Raw genomic sequence first — 23,991 nt, forward strand, 5'->3', positions numbered from 1 at the left:
GGATCGGAAGGGGATGAGTGTGCGAGGCAGATTCAGAATCACTATGGAAGAAAGGAAGGGGATGAAAGTAGGGATCGGAAGGGGATGAAACTAGACTGTGCAGAGTGTGCGAGGCAGATTCAGAATCACTATGGAAGAAAGGAAGGGGATGAAAGTAGGGATCGGAAGGGGATGAGTGTGCGAGGCAGATTCAGAATCACTATGGAAGAAAGGAAGGGGATGAAAGTAGGGATCGGAAGGGGATGAGTGTGCGAGGCAGATTCAGAATCACTATGGAAGAAAGGAAGGGGATGAAAGTAGGGATCGGAAGGGGATGAGTGTGCGAGGCAGATTCAGAATCACTATGGAAGAAAGGAAGGGGATGAAAGTAGGGATCGGAAGGGGATGAGTGTGCGAGGCAGATTTAGAATCACCATGGAAGAAAGGAAGGGGATGAGAGTAGGGATCGGAAGGGGATGAAACTAGGCTGCGCAGAGTGTGCGAGGCAGATTCAGAATCACCATGGAAGAAAGGAAGGGGATGAAAGTAGGGATCGGAAGGGGATGAAACTAGGCTGCGCAGACTGTGCGAGGCAGATTCAGAATCACTATGGAAGAAAGGAAGGGGATGAAAGTAGGGATCGGAAGGGGATGAAACTAGGCTGCGCAGACTGTGCGAGGCAGATTCAGAATCACTATGGAAGAAAGGAAGGGGATGAAAGTAGGGATCGGAAGGGGATGAAACTAGGCTGCGCAGAGTGTGCGAGGCAGATTCAGAATCACTATGGAAGAAAGGAAGGGGATGAAAGTAGGGATCGGAAGGGGATGAGTGTGCGAGGCAGATTCAGAATCACTATGGAAGAAAGGAAGGGGATGAAAGTAGGGATCGGAAGGGGATGAGTGTGCGAGGCAGATTCAGAATCACTATGGAAGAAAGGAAGGGGATGAAAGTAGGGATCGGAAGGGGATGAGTGTGCGAGGCAGATTCAGAATCACTATGGAAGAAAGGAAGGGGATGAAAGTAGGGATCGGAAGGGGATGAGTGTGCGAGGCAGATTCAGAATCACTATGGAAGAAAGGAAGGGGATGAAAGTAGGGATCGGAAGGGGATGAGTGTGCGAGGCAGATTCAGAATCACTATGGAAGAAAGGAAGGGGATGAAAGTAGGGATCGGAAGGGGATGAGTGTGCGAGGCAGATTCAGAATCACCATGGAAGAAAGGAAGGGGATGAGAGTAGGGATCGGAAGGGGATGAAACTAGGCTGCGCAGAGTGTGCGAGGCAGATTCAGAATCACCATGGAAGAAAGGAAGGGGATGAAAGTAGGGATCGGAAGGGGATGAAACTAGGCTGCGCAGACTGTGCGAGGCAGATTCAGAATCACTATGGAAGAAAGGAAGGGGATGAAAGTAGGGATCGGAAGGGGATGAAACTAGGCTGCGCAGACTGTGCGAGGCAGATTCAGAATCACTATGGAAGAAAGGAAGGGGATGAAAGTAGGGATCGGAAGGGGATGAAACTAGGCTGCGCAGAGTGTGCGAGGCAGATTCAGAATCACTATGGAAGAAAGGAAGGGGATGAAAGTAGGGATCGGAAGGGGATGAAACTAGGCTGTGCAGAGTGTGCGAGGCGAATGTAGAATCACTACTGACGAGGATGAAAGTAGGCTATGGAGACTGTGCAAGGTGCATGAGGAATCACTACAGAAGATCGGAAGGGGATAAAAGTAGGGATCGTAAGGGGATGAAACAGGTTTTGCAGACTGTGGGAGGTGCATGTAGAATCACTACAGCAGATTGGAAGGGGATGCAAGTAGGCTATGCAGACTGTGCGACGTGGATGTAGAAGTGGTATGGAAGATCAGAAGGGGATGAAAGTAGGGTATGCAGACTGCAAGGCGAATGTAGAATCACTACAGAAGAATGGAGGGGGATGATAGTAGGCTATGAAGACTGTGCAAAGCGGATGAATTAATTGCTACAGAAGATCGGAAGGGGATGAAAGTAGGGATCGGAAGGGGATGAAACTAGGCTGCGCAGAGTGTGCGAGGCAGATTCAGAATCACTATGGAAGATCAGAAGGGGATGAAAGTAGGGATCGGAAGGGGATGAAACTAGGCTGCGCAGAGTGTGCGAGGCAGATTCAGAATCACTATGGAAGAAAGGAAGGGGATGAAAGTAGGGATCGGAAGGGGATGAAACTAGGCTGCGCAGAGTGTGCGAGGCAGATTCAGAATCACTATGGAAGAAAGGAAGGGGATGAAAGTAGGGATCGGAAGGGGATGAAACTAGGCTGCGCAGAGTGTGCGAGGCAGATTCAGAATCACTATGGAAGAAAGGAAGGGGATGAAAGTAGGGATCGGAAGGGGATGAAACTAGGCTGTGCAGAGTGTGCGAGGCAGATTCAGAATCACTATGAGTGTGCGAGGCAGATTCAGAATCACTATGAGTGTGCGAGGCAGATTCAGAATCACTATGGAAGAAAGGAAGGGGATGAAAGTAGGCATCGGAAGGGGATGAAACTAGGCTGCGCAGAGTGTGCGAGGCAGATTCAGAATCACTATGGAAGAAAGGAAGGGGATGAAAGTAGGGATCGGAAGGGGATGAGTGTGCGAGGCAGATTCAGAATCACTATGGAAGAAAGGAAGGGGATGAAAGTAGGGATCGGAAGGGGATGAAACTAGACTGTGCAGAGTGTGCGAGGCAGATTCAGAATCACTATGGAAGAAAGGAAGGGGATGAAAGTAGGGATCGGAAGGGGATGAAACTAGGCTGCGCAGAGTGTGCGAGGCAGATTCAGAATCACTATGGAAGAAAGGAAGGGGATGAAAGTAGGGATCGGAAGGGGATGAAACTAGGCTGTGCAGAGTGTGCGAGGCAGATTCAGAATCACTATGAGTGTGCGAGGCAGATTCAGAATCACTATGAGTGTGCGAGGCAGATTCAGAATCACTATGGAAGAAAGGAAGGGGATGAAAGTAGGCATCGGAAGGGGATGAAACTAGGCTGCGCAGAGTGTGCAAGGCAGATTCAGAATCACTATGGAAGAAAGGAAGGGGATGAAAGTAGGCATCGGAAGGGGATGAAACTAGGCTGCGCAGAGTGTGCGAGGCAGATTCAGAATCACTATGGAAGAAAGGAAGGGGATGAAAGTAGGGATCGGAAGGGGATGAGTGTGCGAGGCAGATTCAGAATCACTATGGAAGAAAGGAAGGGGATGAAAGTAGGGATCGGAAGGGGATGAGTGTGCGAGGCAGATTCAGAATCACTATGGAAGAAAGGAAGGGGATGAAAGTAGGGATCGGAAGGGGATGAAACTAGACTGCGCAGACTGTGCGAGGCAGATTCAGAATCACTATGGAAGAAAGGAAGGGGATGAAAGTAGGGATCGGAAGGGGATGAGTGTGCGAGGCAGATTCAGAATCACTATGGAAGAAAGGAAGGGGATGAAAGTAGGGATTGGAAGGGGATGAAACTGGGCTGCGCAGACTGTGCGAGGCAGATTCAGAATCACTATGGAAGAAAGGAAGGGGATGAGAGTAGGGATCGGAAGGGGATGAAACTAGGCTGCGCAGAGTGTGCGAGGCAGATTCAGAATCACTATGGAAGAAAGGAAGGGGATGAAAGTAGGGATCGGAAGGGGATGAGTGTGCGAGGCAGATTCAGAATCACTATGGAAGAAAGGAAGGGGATGAAAGTAGGGATCGGAAGGGGATGAAACTAGGCTGTGCAGAGTGTGCGAGGCGAATGTAGAATCACTACTGACGAGGATGAAAGTAGGCTATGGAGACTGTGCAAGGTGCATGTAGAATCACTACAGAAGATCGGAAGGGGATAAAAGTAGGGATCGTAAGGGGATGAAACAGGTTTTGCAGACTGTGGGAGGTGCATGTAGAATCACTACAGCAGATTGGAAGGGGATGCAAGTAGGCTATGCAGACTGTGCGACGTGGATGTAGAAGTGGTATGGAAGATCAGAAGGGGATGAAAGTAGGGTATGCAGACTGCAAGGCGAATGTAGAATCACTACAGAAGAATGGAGGGGGATGATAGTAGGCTATGAAGACTGTGCAAAGCGGATGAATTAATTGCTACAGAAGATCGGAAGGGGATGAAAGTAGGCTATGCAGACTGTGCAACGTGGATGAAGAATTGCTATGGAAGATCTACTAAAGGGGATGAAACTTGACTGTGCGAGGCGGATGCAGAATCACAATGGAAGATCGGAAGAGGATGAAAGTAGGCTATGAGGCTGCGGGAGGTGGATCTAGAATCACTAGCTCTCATATTTTGTATCTGCAAATCACTTCTTCCATACAGGAGACATTGGTTGTGCCCTCTCCTGTGAGTACTAGGCATCCCTACTGGTAATGAAGCAATGCTCTGCTGCCTGACAGGGGAATCCACTCTGTTTTCAGCACGCTTTGTGAAATCTTTCAAGATAGTGACTCGAATGCTGCTCGTCAACATATATCCTAAGGCAATGGAGAGGGACAGCAGTCGAGCAGTGCTCTGTAAAAAAAAAAAAAAAAAAAAAAAAAAAAAGGAAATGATGGACGGAGTGTTGACAATACAAGGACTCACACCCAGTCAACTGATCTGGGTTTAATCCATCACCGTTCTTTAGCCCACTCTGCCACCCCAGTTCAGACATGGCCATATGCAAATCAGTCTGACCCTGTGCCTCATGGGAACAGTCCAGCCCGAACTGCCAAGCCATGTCTTCCCTGGACCGGAAACAAGCTACCGAGGACCGGTTTCTGGCATTTCAACCATCTTCAGCCCGGCTTGCTTGAATCCAGTGGCAAAGTGAGCAAGAGACTCAACTGGGGTGGCAGAGTGGGCTAAAGAACGGTGATGGATTAAACCCAGATCAGTTGACTGGGGGTGAGTGCTTGTATTGTCAACGCTCCGTCCATCATTTCCTTTGGTTTTTCTTTGTTCGCCATAAGTTGGCAGGGTATGCTCAGATGTGAGTCCCTTGCTCACTTTGCCACTGGATTCAAACAAGACGGGCTGAAGATGGCTGGAATGCCAGAAACCAGTCCTCTGTAGCTTGTTTCCGGTCCAGGGAAGGCATGGCTTGGCAGTTCGGGCTGGACTTTTCCCATGAGGCACAGGGTCAGACTGATTTGCATATGGCCATGTCTGAACTGGGGTGGCACAGTGGGCTAAGGAACGGTGATGGATTAAACCCAGATCAGTTGACTGGGGGTGAGTGCTTGTATTGTCAACGCTCCGTCCATCATTTCCTTTGTTTTTTGTTGTTGTTTTTTTTGTTTTTTCTGAGCAGTGTTCTGTGCCAATCAATAGCCACCAAATATTAATAAGTAAATTGTATATTCTACTTGCATTGGATTTGGAGCATTGCCAGTTCAGTGAAGAAATATGGAGAGCCAGCAGCACTATGCCCTTCTTAAGCTCCAAGAGATACTGGATCAAGGACTAAACTCTGTGAACCTACAGAACCAAGCCCCTACCATAATGAGAGGACTTTAGTACAGTTTGGGTCCGAAAGGGGAACATCGCCGGTTGAGCGGATAAACAAGGCGAGTTACCAGCACAAAGCACTTCACTAGCTCTGAGAGACACCAGATCAACGACTAATGACCATGAACATACAGACATTTAGCATATTATGGGTCCTAACGGGGATTATCGCCAGATACTGGTACAAGGATGGACCCCAGATATGTGACGGTAAGCCCTGAATAGACATTGAAGATACATATGGGACCCATGGCAGGAATTTCCATAAACTACTGCTGAACATTGTGGCTGATGTCTGCGGTGTAAGGGACGTCATTTTGTGAAGGATCTAGTTTTTAATTTAATATTGCAATGATTTTAAATAAGCGTGCAATAAATTCTTTGAATTACTGGCCCAAATTCATCACTGAGTCCGAGCTCCAGGGTGGGCTGGCTTTGGCAGACTTTAGGAGCTAAGATCATTCTTGACAGAGCAAGTGAAGGGCATTTGTAATTGAGCTTTATTTTAAAGTCTCAAACAGTGGGTGTCTCTTGAACAATCTTGTGTATAAGCGTAGTCGAGGGGTATGACATGGTTAACCTGGTTCATGTGACCTAAACAAATGGTTGGACATCCAATCCTAAAACTGGCAAGTGGAATTTGGAATAGTTACATGGTGGTTTAATTCCTGTCCATCCATATTTGAGACCTGTCACTTCCACCGAGGGGCTGATCTTCATGTTTTTTGAGGGAGTTGCTGTGTTTAGGAAGTAGATACTAATTTCTTGCGCAGGGTGAGATGCCCCCTGAAAGACACACCAAAGTCTTAAAATTAACAAAATAGGATAGATTTAGATTCTGGATTTGAACAAATAATACAACAAATAAAAAGGGAGGAATGCGGGGTCTCTTAGAGATGTAATGTCTCTTGGAGAATACTGCAGCCCCAAGAGTGGGGATCTGACCGATAAAATCCATTGGGCCGAAAAGATCCGTAAGAAGAGCTGAAGTGTCAAGCGGGATGGGGCAGAGAGTCGCTGACCCATGTGGATCCAATCATTGTTGGCCAGTATGGGAACAAGTGCCCGCCTCTTCCCTAACTGTACAGCTCAAAGAACCGGCTTATAAAGTGCGCTACAGATGATGTGACCGTGGTTCGTATGAAAAAAGCTTTTTTGGAAGTATTAGTCGAAGGCTGGAGATGGTGCAGAAGAAAGGTCACCCTGATGCATCAGTTATGGAAATTTAGGATGATTTATCCTTTTTGGGTGAGGTTCTTTACAAATTCATGATCGAAAGAAATAGACACAGTTATTTTTGGATAGACCTAAAGTAAAAGGAGTTTATGGGAAATCAATCAGCCATATGTTATTCAAGGCGTCCTGTTACCCAGTGGTGAAATAAGCGGGTGTCCCCTTAACTGGGTTGGCTGTGCTCACTGTGGATGCCGCTCTTTCCATCGGGTGCCCCATGACCCAGGAAGTAATCATCAGGAAGTACATTATGAAGCAGCATGCTCTTGATGCTTTGAACACCCTTGAGTGAAAACCACCTTTATGTTTTCTTGGGCCCTTTCACATGCGTATTTTTGTTGAAAACCTTTTGATGCAACAACTGGGCCTCCCTTAGAACATGAGAGCCCCAAAGTCTGGTACACTGGATTATTCCTGAGAATTGGCCACATTTTGCTCCCCCTCTTACTGAGTAGGAGGAATTCGCTTTTGACACAGACTCTACTGCTCCACTGAGGGATCCTCCTTGACCTCTCAGCTGCTGGATACCTCAAGTGAAAGGGCAGACAGGTCAAAGCCTTGTATCCACTCATTGACTGGAGTGTACCTAACATGTACGGGCAGGGGTCTAGACAGCTCTCGGGGTCATCTTAACACAAGAAGCCCCTTTAAAAGACATTGCTGTTCGGGGTCAGAGTTCACCCTATACCTGTTCACCCTGCAGAGATTCTAACAACCAAGTTTTCTCACTTTTCATAATTTTCTTGGTATTTTCTGAAACTGCATTATTGCAGTGTTCTTCCTCCTCTGCCAAGTTGAGGGTCTCTTTCGTTGCCTATTTACTGATATTGTGTAAATGCAGCATTCCTTCCTCCTCCACCTATTTTTGACCTCTGTCCCATTAGTTGCTTACTGTGTTAGAATTGTATCACTTTACTGTTCACCTCCTCTCCCTATTTTAATGGACTGTTCCTTGTTTATTTACTGATGTTGCTTCAGTGTAGTGTTCCTCGCCCTGTTTATGTGGCGTTACGTCAGAGGACCCCTGTGGGCTCGCATTGGGTGAGCTACAATGTTTTCAGCAGGCGCCATTGTTTTAGAAGAGTGTAAATGCTTCTCCATCAGTATTAGGATGCCAGCACCAGCGCATGAAATGCCATCTCTGCCCTTAAATTGCCTCTAAGAATTAAGGCCAAAAATGTAAAGCTGAAATTTTGTTTAATTTTTTAAATAACTTTTTACATAGTCGTAAAACTTTCTGCCAGTCCTGCTTTTCAAGCACTGGCATTTTGTTTTCTAGAGCTTGTGTGTTTTTTTAGACTGTAAGTAGGTGATGAAATGCTCAACATGCGAAGGGATGCTGGCTAAAAAGGAAGGAGTCACATGTGACATAAGAGCAGGTGGACACTAGGGGGCATATTTATGAAAAAGTAACGCATCACAGTGCAACAAGTCACCTTTCTGCTCTGGGGAGGAATGTGTCGTAGGAGGAATGTGGCATATTTATCACAATACAGGGCATTCCTGGCGTTTACCCAGCGCTGCCAAGACCCAACTCAGGCACCATTACACCCTAGTGCAAGCGTGCCTCCGTTGCATACAGGATTGTTTTTGTGCAGGAAGGGACACCTTTCAGCATAAATACAATTGCCTGAGGCATTTTCCTGCATCTGCAGCACACATAGAAAGAGGAAGTAACAAGGAGAAATAAAGATATTTCTCCACGTTCCGCCTCCCTGGGAAGGCGTAGCATTTTTGTTGCATTCCAAGGTCTACTACGAATTTGTAAATCTGGGAATGCATCAAAATCCATGGGAGGTGCATGGAAACACCACGCAACGCCCATGGAACGCCTCCCTGGAGCAGAGTAACGTAATGCAGCGATTTGCAGTGCATTGCGTTGCTCCTGATTTATCAAGCCATTCAGGGTCGCACAGGCCGCGCAAAGTGTCCTTGCAAGGCTTGAGAAATTGCAATTTGGGGTTGAGTCACTCATGCATGATATTGTGTGATGCAAAAACAATGCACCCCCTTTGAGAAATAGGTCCTTATGTTTTTAGACTTTAAAAAAAGGTTAGTCAGTTTTGTTGCAATTTGTTTCACATGTACAACCCAATAGAAACCCTGTTCATGTGTTTTATAGAAGCACACCATATTATTTGCATGATACATGAAAACAAGCATTGGCAATGACATCTGTTTTAAATTTCATACCGTGGGAATGTTTCAATAAAGTTTCACCTGCAGTGAAGACAGATCTGGCAGAGGCTGTGGCAGGCCAGTTCCGCTGCTGTGTCAGCCGTAACACATCATATTGTCCTTCTCTTCTGGAACAACTTAATTCCTATTGCACGCCCTAGATGACTTGTTAGAGCTTACAAGCACCAAGGGGGTGGGGTAGGTGGGTGGAGGGTTGCTTTTCAGAGCCTCTGAGGGTAGTTTAACTTAAAGGTGACACAACAGAGGTTTCTTTTCCACAGCCTCAGTTAGGAATGGCATGGGGGCAAAAAAAGAATGGATTTAGGCCCAGATCTCTGTTCTGGGTTGAATGTTTAACATTGATCAGAATTTTGTCCATCAATTTTTCTTTTTGCATTTGTCACCCGAGTGGGACGGGTATGCCCAGACTTGGGTCCACTGGAGTCAAGCTAGCCTGGCTGATGAGGGGTGATGCCCCAAAACCGGTCCCATGATGCTTGTGTCTGGTCCAGGGAGGATCTGGCCTGGCAGTTCGGCTGGTCTGTTCCCATGGGGAGCAGGGTCAAGACTGATTTGCATATGGCTGGGTTTAACCTGGAATGACATGGAGAGACAAAAAACGATGGATTTTGGCCCAGATCTCTGTACTGGGGTGAATGTTTGACATTGATCAGCATTCTACCCATCAATTGTTCTTTTGCAGCCTCAGTTATGGCATGCTTCAAGGGTAGTATGGTAGGGCTTGAGCTGCTCTGCGCCCACCATTGTAGAGTGGTGGTACAGCTATGTGGGGCTCCAGCAGTGCCCTGCATGCATAGAAAGGCTCTGTGCCTTCATCTATGCTGCTGGTACATTCTTTCATCTTCTAGGGACAGAATTGCAGTGTCTCTGTGGCTGAGGGAGACAGAGCAGTGCACACCGTCCCCACCGTCTAGGGCAAGCTGAAGGATTATTGCTAGCTTAGATCAAGGAACAGTTCTCTACTTGTTTGGGGCAATATGACATCTCTTGCAGGTGGTGGCTTATACTGGGCACAATTTGAGGGTACACACGCTTAGATGGCGTCTACCCACTCGTTTCACAGAGTTGACCCCGTCTACCCTGTAATGCGGTTGGGCCCCACAGAAATGTGCTAAACTTGTCCCTGTTTAATTTTCTGACACTGGACACATTCAGTAGTGTCTGCATATTGTCCGCATTTGTTCCCAGCAAAAGCGTCAAAATGGGGAGGTGGCTTATCAGATTCAGGCTGGGCCGATAACAAAGGCCGGAGTTAAGGGCCATTAGGTCTCCACTTGGTGGAGTATCCTGGCTGGGAGCCATCGGGAGCCTCACGTGCAAATGCAATGGAGAGGAAACAAAAGGTCTCATCTTATCACTTCACAGGTACCTAAGAGAGGCATGCTTTTGACTTTGTTCAGTCCCTGTATACAAGACATACACATACACTGCAAGAGTGTCAGATATGTTGGTATTTACAAATAAAACTATTTAGATACCACTATTTTGTTTTATTTCTTTTATTGCTCTATATTGCTTTCATCCCAATGCAGGGCGCTAGAGCATTTTACATCACACATACACATTATGCATTGACAATAAATCATATGTGCGTAAATCAATGTGTACTGTGTGTTACGTAAGATAGTAAGGGTTACAAGGTGCAGGAGTCACATGTCCTTGATAACTTACTGTGCTATATTAGAAGGATTACAAGTTAGTGACTGCCAAATAACAAAAGGATATTTGTGTTAAAAGCAGAAACCCACGTACCTTGCTACATAAAATAACAAAGCTGCCATCTGCGTGTTACATAATGTGCTTTGCAGGAGACAAATTAACCATCTGATTCAAAACTGGGACTAGACAAAACACAGATCTCTCCAGCAAATATATTAACCTCCAGAGTTATTTTGTCATTATTATTATTATTCCCTGAGATGTACTTGGCACACAAAGATCTCTGCAGCAGGTGCCTTTACCCCATAAGGTATTTACAAATGCAGACTTTGCAACTAATTAAGCAGAACCGATTTACTGCCATGTTTCTCCTTGTTGACTTTGTGGCAGGGTCTTAAAAAAATAAATGTTAAAGTTGAGGCTAAGATTTTGTGACAGAGTTGCATCACTTTTTTGGCACAACCCTGATACAAAATATATTTTTTTATGCGCCAAAATGTATTGCTAAACATATGTGTGAGGTCTTAAGAGTTAGTGTCAGTTCTTGTGAGGTGACTTCCTATCAAGTCATGGGCTGTGATGCCACTTCCTGTGATGCCATGCCATGTGTGATACCACGTGTTGTGAAGCTATGGAATATGATATCACACCATGATGTCACATGCATATTGCCTAACTTGGTTAGTCTCCAACTTCTGTTTTTTAGGACTAGCGCCCGGGGTGTATATGCAGACACACATACTCCTAACATTATATCACTTAAAATAATTTTTCAAAATGACTTACCTACTTGGTATAGTACAGCGTGCTAAAATACCAAACACTAGTTCTCATGGTTCTCCCCTGGATTCCAAAGATTTGTGTGGTACTTACCTGCATTGTAACAACTGCATAATCTACCCACAAATCTCCCACACAGTCCTCGCAGTGCCTCCTCTCATAAACCTTCCCCCAGAGCCTAATTTGAGCTGATGGCTGCAGGTGGGGGGTACTTGCACTCATTAGGTCTCGGCTAGGGGACAGCACATGCGCTGCTCGCTTTGGTAGGCATGGAGTATATACTATAGTGGGGAAGTTTTGCATAAGCTCCGCCCACTGTCTGCCCATTGTTTTGTTTGGCTTACAGCCTAAATGGTGCCTCCTGATTTGTTTTCCACTTGTTAGTCTCTCCTTCTGCCTGCCAAGGCGTAATTTGTATGCATCCGAGGCTATTGGCCCCTTTACTCAAAATTGATTTTGTGTCCTGTGTCCCCCACCTGCACCCTCCCGCTGTTCCTAACTTTTCGCCTCACCCTCACCCCCCCTTCCGTACGTGCCATCTTAAACGCACGCATGCACTTACATTTCTAATGCAATACGTCTCGCGTAAATGCGAGTCGTATTGCATTGAAAATGCTTGTTTTAAGTTTTAAGTAGTGCCAGTCCTTTACTGGCACACCCCAGGAAGCCATAGTGTACTGGAACTGACATTCCTGGGGTGCACCGGAAAAGAACACTCGGTTGATCCGGAAGTGTTTTTTTTAACCTGCTCTTTCTGGTTCACTGCAACTGTATGTTTTCATTTGTAGGCTGCTTCGTTTCTCCATGGTTCACGGTAACTGTGTATGAGGCTCCGTTTCTCTTTAGCTCTAATTTTCTTTAGTCAGTTTTTTCTACTTAAGCACAACAACATGCTTTGCTTACATTAAGCTTTCGCTTTAAAGCAGTAGATATGCTCACACAAATGTGTGCAGTAAACATGCATTAGATTAATTTTCAGCTGAAATACACCGTAGTATCACTCATGCATAGGTGCGGAGCTCGGAATGTAGGTGTAATACAGGGGCGTAACACAGGCCCATGCAGCCCCTGCGTTGCGGGGGGCCCGCACTCCAGGGGGCCTCTGGCCGGCCCCTTCACTTTACACATCCATTATGATTTTAATCGTTGGTGGCGCGCTACACGGCACGCCGCACGCCCGGCCTCTGAAATTAACTGAATGGTGGTGCACAAGCAAGGGATGCATGCCTGGGCCCCTTAGCTAAGCACTGATCCTCTTAATAAATTGTTTCACGGGCCCCGGCCGGGGCCCCTGAGGCTCTTATAAAAGGTGTGCGGGCCCCGGCCGGGGCCTTGAGGCACTCTTTATATTAAATGGCGGGACAGGACAGGGTGGGCACGCGAAGGCGTGGCGCTGCGTGTACTTGTTTACTTGCCGAATTGCCGCCTTGAAGGATGCGTATGCAGGGGATGGAGCCAGGGCATTCAGTGCCCCTGGCATCCTCAATCTCAAAGCTCTGGCCTTCAGATGCATCAAACAGACAAGACCCCCACCCAGGGTGAGGTGGTCACCAGGCCGCAAGGAGCTCACACACCCAGGAGTGATGCTGGTGCGCCCTTGGGCACATCTGAGCCCCGGGGCGGGCACAGCTCCTAGAAGTCCCGGCCGGGACAGAGTAAGGTGGTGAGGTCTGCCACCAGCAGACGCCGCGAGGAACGGGATATCGTTTACTCCACAGCTTCATTGTTCAGATTCCGGGCCTTATTATAACACTCTGTTCTATATGGTATTTGCACCCCACATCTGCAGATTCTGAGGGCTGGTATCATTATACGTCACTATCACCCAGTTTACAGCCCTCACTGCACCCATCCGCAGGTGGAAGTCTGTCTGTCTGTCTGCGTTACGGGATTCCAAGCATGAACTCACACCCCCAGTTCCAGCTGCAAGCTTCAACTCACTGAGCCATCCTCCCGGCATGCTGTAGTTCACCCAGTTCATGGTGTATTTACTCTGTGCATTCTGGGAGCTGTAGTCCTATTTAGGACAAGTTCACGCATGGAGGAGTACAAATTACCCAACAGGCCAGCCCCTCAGTGGACGTCACAGGCCAAACTTTGAGATTACAGAATTTATCATTGGAAATCAGGAAAGACACAGGAGTCTGAGTGACAACCCCAGAGCAGTGGGTGAAACGAGGGACATCAACTTCCAAAAATATTTGTTTTAGGAGATTATATATCGCTGAAAGAATAATTAAATGCATCTGAGACAGAGTGGTTATCAATCAATCAATCAAAGACATTTATAGAGCGCACTACTTACCCGGAGGGTCTCAAGGCGCTTGGGGGGGTGGGGGGGTGGTGCTGCTACTGCTCGAACAGCCAGGTCTTGAGCTTCTTCCGGAAGGAGAGGTGGTCTTGGGTTAGGCGCAGGTCGGGAGGGAGGGAGTTCCAGGTCTTGGCGGCCAGGTAGGAGAAGGACCTTCCTCCTGTTGTCGTTCTCCGGATGCGGGGGACGGCGGCGAGGGCGTGACTGGCTGATCGGAGGTGGCGTTTGGGAGCGTAGAAGTTGATGCGGTTGTTGAGGTAGCTCGGGCCTTGATCGTGTAGGGCTTTGTGTGCGTGGGTGAGAAGACGGAAGGTGATTCTTTTGTTGATGGGGAGCCAATGCAGGTCTCTCAGATGTCCGGAGATGTGGCTGTGTCGTGGGATGTCGAGGATGAGTCTGGCCGAGGCGTTCTGGATCCGCTGGAGTCTCTTCTGGAGCTTGGCGGTGGTTCCGGCGTAGAGGGCGTTGCCGTAGTCCAGTCGGCTGTTGACGAGGGCCTGGGTGACCGTCTTCCTGGTCTCGGTGGGGATCCACCGGAAGATCTTCCGTAGCATGCGCAGGATGTTGAAGCACGACGAGGAGACGGCGTTGACCTGTCTGGTCATGGAGAGGGAGGAGTCCAGGATGAAGCCCAGATTACGTGCGTGGTCTGTCGGTTTGGGTGCGGTGCCCAGGGCGGGGGGCCACCAGGAGTCATCCCAGGCGGAGGGCGAGGAGCCCAGGATGAGGACTTCCATCTTGTCCGAGTTCAGTTTCAGGCGGCTGGTTGTCATCCACCCGGCTACGTCTTTCATCCCTTCGTGAAGGTTGGCTCTGGCGTCGGCGGGGTCGTTGGTCAGGGAGAGGATCAGCTGGGTGTCGTCGGCGTAGGAGATCAATGGAGTCTTATGGAGACTTAAGGGGCACTTTTAAATGGTGGTAGTGAAGGAATCCGTGGGGGGTGCGGTGGCGCCAACATGTGCCACCAGTAGTAAAGCCGGCCCTGTGCGTGGAGGGCGTCACCGACTCCCACTCTACTTAGACACTTTAAATCAACAAGCGCTATGAAGCCCAGACACTCCTCAGTTCTCAGCGGAATTTGCAGCCCTCCTGGGAGTTTGATATTTAATTCTCAACAGTGGCACAGAAGTGTAATAACAGTATTCAGAGTACACACCTACTCGATTCTGATTGGCTGGCGGGCCTTGGCAGGTCGACAGCCATTTACAAACAGTTCCTTCTCTGCAGGTTCCACACACACACAAAGAGCTTCAAGAGAATGACACTCATTAGACGGACTCCAAACTGGACTGAAATCTAGTGCTGTGTGTACACAAACGGTTTCGTGCATTTAATGAAGTGTCCCAGGCAGCACATAATGAAACCCCTTGCATTATTCTGGTTGAGGAGGCTGCCGATGTGGTCTGTAGCAACAAGGAGCGCAATCTTGGTGCTGCAGTTTCTCTGATGCCTGATTGGGAGAACTCCAGGATGTTGTTTGTTTCGATGAACTCAGAGTTGGGCATTGATAACTTTATCAATGACTTTGGCTAGGAAGGGGAGCAAGGGGAACAAGTCTGTAGTTCTTGGGGTCCGTCGGATTGGAAGAGAGGTTCTTCAGCAGGGGGTTTATCTCTGCGTGCTTCCGGTCTTCCGGGAAGGTGGTGGATTCAATGGAGCAGTTGATGGTGCAGCAGAGTTTGGGTGCGATGGAGGTGCTGGCTTTGTTGAAGATATGGTGAGGACAGGTGTCCGAGGGGCCACCTGAGTGGATGGTATGAGTGATGCGCACAGGACCGCCCTGTATTCTGCAGTAACGTCACTCTGTTGTCACCAGGCTGCCTCTGACACACCACCATGGGTTATGTGCATGGCAGTGCAAGGATGCGTGAAGAGCATGGGGAGATGGGCACAAAGTGGCGCTGCGCTGCACTTGAGCGCTCACTTGCTGTGCTCATCAAAACAGTCATGGGAAGAAGAAAGATGCGCGCTTAATACACTAACGCGGCAGTCCATGCATCAATCTGAGCCCCCAGTGTCACTGGGGGGGGCGTGGGTAATGTATGCATGGACCTCTGGCCTTACAATGATGGGCCCTCTCCAGAGGACAGTGTCCCTCCTCGCAGGCTTCCCGTGCCCTCCTCCTGGAGGCGCTGCGAGGCCTCTGGGGGTCATTCCTGCTCCGAGGCACCCACAGTGGCCTCCTGGCTGGTCCCGGTGATTTATCAAGGTGATTTATGCGCCAGGTTTTAGCAGCTCAAGTGGCGGATTAACCTCCATTACAGGGCTAATGTGGGGGACAAGCCCTGCAGCGAGCATTAAGCACCATTAGCCCACCTGTCGATATTCAATATGAAATATCAACGCCAGATTTATCGGGCTGCGCCTGTCAGAGGTCACGCGCCTCGCAGCCCATCACTCCTCGTTTATCCGTTCACTGCAGTGTTCGGGGCTTGGCGCAATGTTAGGAGCGGTCTCCTGGTGAGAGGAGGCTACAGGGAGACACAGCAGACTGGAGCTAAGATCCCGGACATGGCCGTCCCCACTGCGTTCCTACCAATGCTGCTGCTAAGTGAGGTGACTGCCGATGAGTCCAAACATACAGTACCAATCGCACCCTACCCGCCTGTTCTACATTCATGTCACCACCCCTGATCTGTGTGCCTTTCATATGTCTATTTGCCCGTCTTCCTGTTCCTCACTTGTCTTCTGTGTAACATATGTTAAATGCAGCCCCCTCTGCCTGCTGTTCTTGCTTCCTTCATTTTCCCATATCTTACTTGCTACGGGTGGCCAAGCATTGCCTGCTCTGTGCATTGCCTGCTCTGTGCATTGCCTGCTCTGTGCATTACCTGCTCTGTGCGGTGCCTGCTCTGTGCATTGCCTGCTCTGTGCAGTGCCTGCTCTGTGCTCTGTGCATTGCCTGCTCTGTGCATTGCCTGCTCTGTGCAGTGCCTGCTCTGTGCAGTGCCTGCTCTGTGCATTGCCTGCTCTGTGCAGTGCCTGCTCTGTGCATTGCCTGCTCTGTGCAGTGCCTGCTCTGTGTATTGCCTGCTCTGTGCATTGCCTGCTCTGTGCATTGCCTGCTCTGTGCATTGCCTGCTCTGTGCATTACCTGCTCTGTGCGGTGCCTGCTCTGTGCATTGCCTGCTCTGTGCAGTGCCTGCTCGGTCTTCCTCTTTTGAATGGGCTTCTGGCCATATCAGTCGGTTTGCTTTATATTTTGTTCATTTTATGTGAATGCGCTCTTATTCTGCTTGCTTTGGCCCTGTATCCCGCCTGCTCTCTGGTCAGCTGTCCTCCCTAATGGCCACTCAATTAGTCCATGCCCACCGGGATACCTGTTTTGTACCCCCAAACTTTAATTTACAGAATAAACGGGTGTGTCTGGGCAGCGGGTGTGGGGGGAGGGAGTGAGGGGGAGGTGAGCTCCACACAGCTCCTTCTGGGGCGTGGCCCTGTGGAGTACCCACAAGCACAGAGAAGGACGGTGAATAAAGCTCACTCAGCCCTGGTGGGCGTCAGGCCTCAGATTGCTCCCACAGAGACTCTAAAGGGAACTCTCTCCATAAAAGAGACGAGAAGAGCAACCCTCGCTCAGCCCCTCTGGGCAGATGTTACAATTCAGCCTCAGCCTAAATGGGAACCTGGTTAGCCTGAGTACATGCGTTTGCCAATAGCTCTGGCTAAACCTCTTCCAGGATGCCAAAGGCCAGACCGATTGCCTTTGCCAATGCTTGTATTCAAAAGGTGTTTTTAGGGAAGCTCTGTGAGTAAATACAAATCATTTCCAGATGAAATGTCGGATTTCCAAAACACATGCTTTGCAGACCACGGTTTTCATTTAGTGCTGGCCATTGAGATGCTAATAATATCTGGAGACTGCTCCGTTGAAGCTCGCAGTGACTGTGATTTATAGGCTTTGTTTGGCCCCCCCTGGGTGACTACTTTTCTGCGCTCATGAACATTTAAGGGTGTGTGCCGTGCATAGCAGGGTGCCTTGCCCTTTTGCTAGGTAAACCTATTGATCCAGCTGTTGGATTTTCTTGTTCAATCTGTATTCTCTTGAGCTATTTTTTTTAAATTCCAATGCCTATTATTTTACCCATATATTTTAAAATGTTAATCTTATCTATCTTACAGAGTGATTGACTTTAGAAATATCTGTGTTTTAACTGTACAAGATACCAGGGGTACTTGTATTTCTAGGCTTCCCACATAAAACAAATACGGACGGGATAACTTTGGAAAGTCCTAAAAAACTTGGGGGCCCTGCGTAGTGGCAACTTGAACAGGCATACACTCATGTTTCTGGCTGTCTGTGCCCTGTCTAACGCTCCCCTGAAACAATATTTCAAACTGACAGTTTGCCCCTAAACTCACTATCTCTGTCTCATACACAGTCCGTTTAAACCCAGCGTTCTTCCCTCCACCCCAAAACTCTGCCAGTCTCTCTCTTCTAAAGTTTCTCATCTTCCTCAAACCCAAACTCCGCCTATCCCTGTTCTCTCAAATGCACGCCCCCCGCCTATCCTCCCACCCAAAACTCTGTTGATCTGTATTCTAGTTTCTTCTCTCCCTCACTCCTAACTCTGAGTTTATCTCTTTTAAACTAACTTCTATCCTCCAAACTCTCTGCAGACCTCCATCTATGCTACCCCATTACCTCCCACTTTCTGCTCTTCTGCAGAACTCTCTTTTCTCCCTCTGTCACATTGACTCAATCACTGTTCTAAAAGTCTTCCCAAACTGTGTTAGCTTTTTTTTCAACACAGCTGGTCTCCCCATTTCATGCCTCTACCCTAACAGCTAGATTCATCATAGTCCCGTTTTGGGAGTCCTTAATAGCGATTACTAAGGAATCGCTATTAAGGACTTGCAAAACGGGATTCATGTAGGAATCGCTAAATAAATTGCGATTCCTACACATTCCTGATTTGCGATTGCGATTAGCAATTTGCTAATCACAAATAAGGATGCGATTTCAAGGGTGCAGGGGTGTCCAAAGGACACCCTGTAGCACCCCTGAAATGTAATCTACATTGGTGTTGCGCACACACATGTCCAAAGGACATGTGTGTGTGTAACATGCAACTTAGAAAAATGCATTAAAATGCATTTTTCTAAGTTTTCGCTATTTACCACGAGGTTTGACCTCGCGGTAAATAGCGGCCCAAAATTGCGATTTCGCATTTTTAAAATGGTTCCTGAATTGCATTTAAGGAATCTCAAATAGAGATTCCTCAAATGCAATTCCTCGCAAATGTGCGAATTCTTTATTAGCGAATTTTGCATTTGGGATGATGAATCCCAAATGCAAAAATTGCGCTCGCAAAGGGCCAGATTCTCAGAATCTGGCCCTTTGCGAGCGCAATTAAGCTTGATGAATCTGGCCGTAAATGTGCTAAATCGCTAAATACGTATAAGGTCCCAAAGGCGAGACCGATTGCATTGCAAATGCTTGTTTTTGGAGACTGGCACTTACTTTTCCACTTCAGATATTTACGATAGCAAGCGACTGAAAAACACAGAAACTGGAAAGAAGGAGTAAGAAAGGCGCCGGAAGAGAAAGACAGAAAAACAATCACAAAGGAAGAAAGCAAAAAACCTGCAAGAGTGAGATAAAGGTGCAGGGGTGTCTGGCAGCGGATGAAAGAGGCTTGAGGTGGATTCCGGACTACGCAGCCTTGGTAGAGAGCGCGCCGAAATCCAATTCCACTGGTCACGGGTTCCTAAGTAGAGGTTAGGGCACCGGCACTCATTCTTTTACAGGTTAAGCACTGCCCTCACCTTTCATACACTCCTTTCCCTCCAAAAGCTTCTCCGTACTGCACTTCACTTGCACATTTTTTTGGTCCTTCCTCTGATGCCCCATTTTCTCCCTCGCCCAGTCCTGTCTCTTTCACATTGAAGGACATATTTACAAGCCCCTATCGCCACCGGAGCGTCACTCTTTCCGATGCTCCAGTGTCATAGCGGCATTTCCCATCCTTATAAGCTGGGGCTATTTTAATTGACACAGCTTAATGCCACCTTGTGAATATGCCCCTTTCTGCCGCAGTCCCCTGCAGCAGAGGGGTGTGCAATGGGTGTTGCAGTGGGCGTTCCACTGCAACACCCATTGATTTTTGATGCGGGCCCGGATTTACCAGGCTGGGACTGCACAAAAATCTAGGGCCAGGGAATACCTGGTTTTAGGACACTGAAACGGGGAGAAATACATGTCTCCTTGTTTCTTGCTCTTTCTATGCAGCACACATAGGAAAAGCAAATCGCTGTGAATGATTGTTTATGTGCAGGAAGGAACACCTTTCTGCACATAAACAATTGTCCCTGCAGTGTAGGCACTCTTGCAACATGGCGCAAGGATGTCTGTTCTAGTGCTAGGCAGCTTTTTTTGCGTCAGAGCTAGGGGAAACACATGGGTGGGCTGTATTCTTGTGAATATATATGGCACATACCTGCCTTTTAAAAATGTCAGAGCGCGGCGTTGCCAAAAAGAACGGCTTGGGCAGCAGGTATCGTCATTTTTCATGTATATTTATTTGTAAATGTAAAATGATAGGGGAAGGACCTAAATACCTGACTGAAATCTTCCAGCCCTACATCCCCGGACGCTCTTTACGCTCTAGTAACCGGCAGCTGCTGCAGGTACCCAGAGTAAAGAAGACCAGACAGGGTGGCCGTGCGCTGGCCCATGCTGGACCAGTACTCTGGAATTCTCTTCCCCCCGAACTAAGATCACTTAATAGTCACCTGCTTTTTCGGAAAACATTAAAAACATACCTGTATCCCAGCAAATAATGTTTCTCTTACCCGCGTTCTACCAGAACACCCCCTTTGCAGCAATAGCGCGGAGATACCCCTTCGGGGGTCTATTCAGGCGCTTTACAAGATTATAAAAAAAAATAAATAAAAATACTTGTATAGCGTAACACTCACCCGTAAGGGTCTCAAGGCGCTTGTACGAATACCGCTGTGGAACCCATCCTGGCTTTCCCTGTGAGGCGTCCACTCCTGGGCACCCCCAAGGTGGAGGCCAGGCATCCTTAGCGTTGTGGGGGCCGTTGCGGAGATTAAGCAAGCTATTGCCCAGAGTTGGACTCCATGATTGGAATAGGCACCGAGGCGAGAATTATCAGGTCCATGGAATTTTGAGCCCAAGCCCCGCCGAGGCGGGGAATTGAACCCTGGTCCCAGGCTAGACCTCTGCATCAGGGTCTGCCGCTCTAACCATTGAGCCACACTTCTCCACACATGTTGTTGTGCTCTTATCAAAATTACATAAACAGCGCCACCATGTGGCAGACTGTCATATATGCTGGTGTTGATAAGTGCATTGTAATCATTTCTTTATTGTTAGTTGACCCATGGGACCGTGGGTCATTGTGTCTCTTTAACTTCGCGGCGCTAATGCTGTCACGAAGGAACTGGTTTACTGGAGCTTGATTGCTTAAATTGCCACGAGGATTTAAAGGGAGAATTACTGTAAATTGAGGTACTCTGGGATTTTATGGTGGTTGCTCACAACTGTCACTGAAACACTGAATCCGCGAAAAGAGCACATTATGTATAGGCGTGATTTTCATATATTTTATAGGTTACGTTGGACTTTGTGCGCTCTGCAAAAAAAAAGGTTCCCTGATAATACCAGTGGATCGAGTTTCTTGGTAAGCCTTGTATGGTCCGTGTGTTTTTTAAAAAACTTTTATATCGATGTGTTTCACAATGTCTCAAATAATTTGTTTTTTTAGGGGGTTTTTGCACACTTCTCCCACCTTTTTTATTTTTATTTATGCAACACAGTGTATAAGCCCCATCGTCCTATAATACAAAATCACAACTGTGTTTAAAAAAATAATTGTTGCTGGGTCAGTTTTCCTCCTTCCAGGGCTGGCTTCATAATCTCTCCACGGCCTCCCAGGGGGCGCAGTATTTATAAAATAATTTAAGATATAAAAGCACCTGCTGCAGAATTCCTTGCGTGTTCAGCTTCCAGGCTGTAATAAAAATGTCAAGCTAACACTTGCGATTAATGTCCCTGTTAAAGAGAGAAAGCAGAGTTTTGTCTAGGTGCAGTATTGACCCGCCATAAAATAGCAGAAAGGGTTAATATGCCTGCTGGAAAGTACAGCTCTGTATTTTATGTGGATAGCTGAGTGGATTAGCAAAGCCAGTCTTTACCAGTGCTTTAAAATAAATGAAATGCGCCCCCCTCCACCGCCTTGTACTGCTGTCTTCCCCTTTCCTCATCACTACTGTTTAAGACCTTAAACCCTGTGTTCGCTTATCACCATTCCCTTGTTCAGGTTGACCTCTCTGCCTTCTAATAAGGTTTTCCATTTCAGTTCCTCTTCACAGGAGTCATGTGAACAGCCCCTACCATCCCCTTCCACTTCCGATGCATTTTGATGTATGCTTTTTCTATCCATCACCTTCAGTTTGATGCACGGACTGGGAACCAAAACTGGCCGGGGCAACGTGTTCGTGATAATTTAAAGGTTGTTGTTATGATTGTTTTCTGGACAAAACGCTTTAATAGCTGCATAGTTTCCCAGGCGCAGGAGTAACTAGCAGCTCCAGTACAGATTCTTTTTTTCTCACTTTCTGGAACTTGGTGTCCTAGATTCTTAATAAGATAAACAAGACTACTGCTCCCAGAATGCAATAAAAAATGGAACTGTAGCAATTAACTACAAACGGATTAAAAAAAATTGGCAGATCTGTTAATTCCTCTTTTTTACCCTAGTGAAAACTGCACAAACTGTATATTCAACACTCACTATAATTTATTTTTGCCTCCATAGAACATAAAGTTCTAAACATATTAAGCTTGATGTTAAGATAAATGTATTCTATGATTTTCTTTTAATTATGCAGGGAATGCACAGACATCCTAAAGTTTTTACAGAATAATTCTTTCTTTTTCTTCATGTTTTTGTTTTCTTTTACCAGGTTAATGGTTTTATGGTATTGAATGTCGTTGTGTTTCTGTTTTTATATTCCCTTTCTTTTTCATTGTACACTACACACCCACTCTGGTTCACACAATGCTTGGCATCCTTTCCAGTGGCGTAACGAAACTTATGGGGGCCCCCCTGCAAGTTACATTGAGGGGGCCCCCATGCCCCGGACCCATTGAAGCCTGCCGCCCATGCACAGTGTCGGAGGGGGCCACCGGGAGCTCAGGGGACCCCCTGCACCACGGGTACTATCGTTACACCACTTACCCGTAGGGGATCTGTATATCTGTATTAGATAATTTGATGTGTTCATTTTTATTCATCTCATAGTACCTCACCTCGTGCATCTCATATTTATTCACATGATATTTTTATTCATCTCATGATAGGTTTATTCACCTTGTGATATTTTCATTAATCTCGTGATATGGCCCTCATGATATTGACCCCCAAAGGATTAACAGCTTAGTCGGCCTTGCCAGGATTCGGAGGTGGAAGAGTTTGCTGGGATGAGGGGAAGAAGGGAGCTCTGATGTGGACTGCATCCTTGAAGCTTAGAAAGGCTGATGTGCACTTGCTGTGTGAGTCGAATGAAAGTCAGTGATGAATCATCCAGGGCAGCTTTATTCCTGCCTGGCAGCGAAGCCACCGCTTTTAATATTGTTACTCTGCCTTGGCTGGCTAGCAAAAAAGCATTAGCAAAGCCAAAAGGTTTAACTGCTGAGACTTATTGGCTTTGCCAGTGCTTGTTTTAATTAGCCTGGTACTTTTACATACACAAACACCCGTGGCAAATGTTCTCACAGTTCCTAGAACTAATGTAAACAAAGCCGCACAAAGAGAAGGATTCCTCCCTCCCTAATGACCAGTGTAAAACTCCTTGCAAACGATGCCTGTGTCAAGGACCACTAACAGTAAATGCAATCCTGAATCAAAACGGGTTAATCTATGGCACACTTGTGTCTGTTTATGGCTTAACAGTGGCAATGGCTTAATAATTGTCATCCCTGACTATGTCGGGCATTTGTTGATAGTTGTGGCATACGGGCAGCCATCATCCGCCACCTTCCCGGAGAGCTGGAAACATGCCGAGCTCGGCGCCCTCCTGAAGAAACCCACTGCGGACCCCACAGACCTCAAGATCTTCCGCCCCATCTCGCTCCTCCCTTTTCCTGCCAAAGTCATTGAGAAGACCGTCAACAAACAACTCTCCGCCTTCCTCGAGACAAACTGATCCCTCGCAGTCCGGTTTCTGAGCAAACCACAGCACCGAGACCGCCCTCATCGCAGCCACCGAGGACATCAGGTCCCTGCTCGACAACCGGGAAACAGCTGCCCTCATCCTCCTGGACCTCCAAGCAGCCTTCGACCCCGTGTGCCACCGCACCCTGATACAGCGCC

The 23,991-nt window shown here is 47.5% G+C and overlaps 1 pseudogene; it reads right to left on the reverse strand.

The window, feature by feature from the left end:
* The window catches only part of LOC147726151 (rRNA-processing protein UTP23 homolog pseudogene), a 54,586-nt pseudogene extending 35,084 nt beyond the window's left edge, over window positions 1–19,502 (reverse strand).
* Window positions 19,503–23,991: the final 4,489 nt, after the last annotated feature.

The sequence above is a fragment of the Lissotriton vulgaris genome, chromosome 3_1 (assembly GCF_964263255.1).
Source record: "Lissotriton vulgaris chromosome 3_1, aLisVul1.2, whole genome shotgun sequence".
Taxonomy (NCBI): Eukaryota; Metazoa; Chordata; class Amphibia; order Caudata; family Salamandridae; genus Lissotriton; species Lissotriton vulgaris.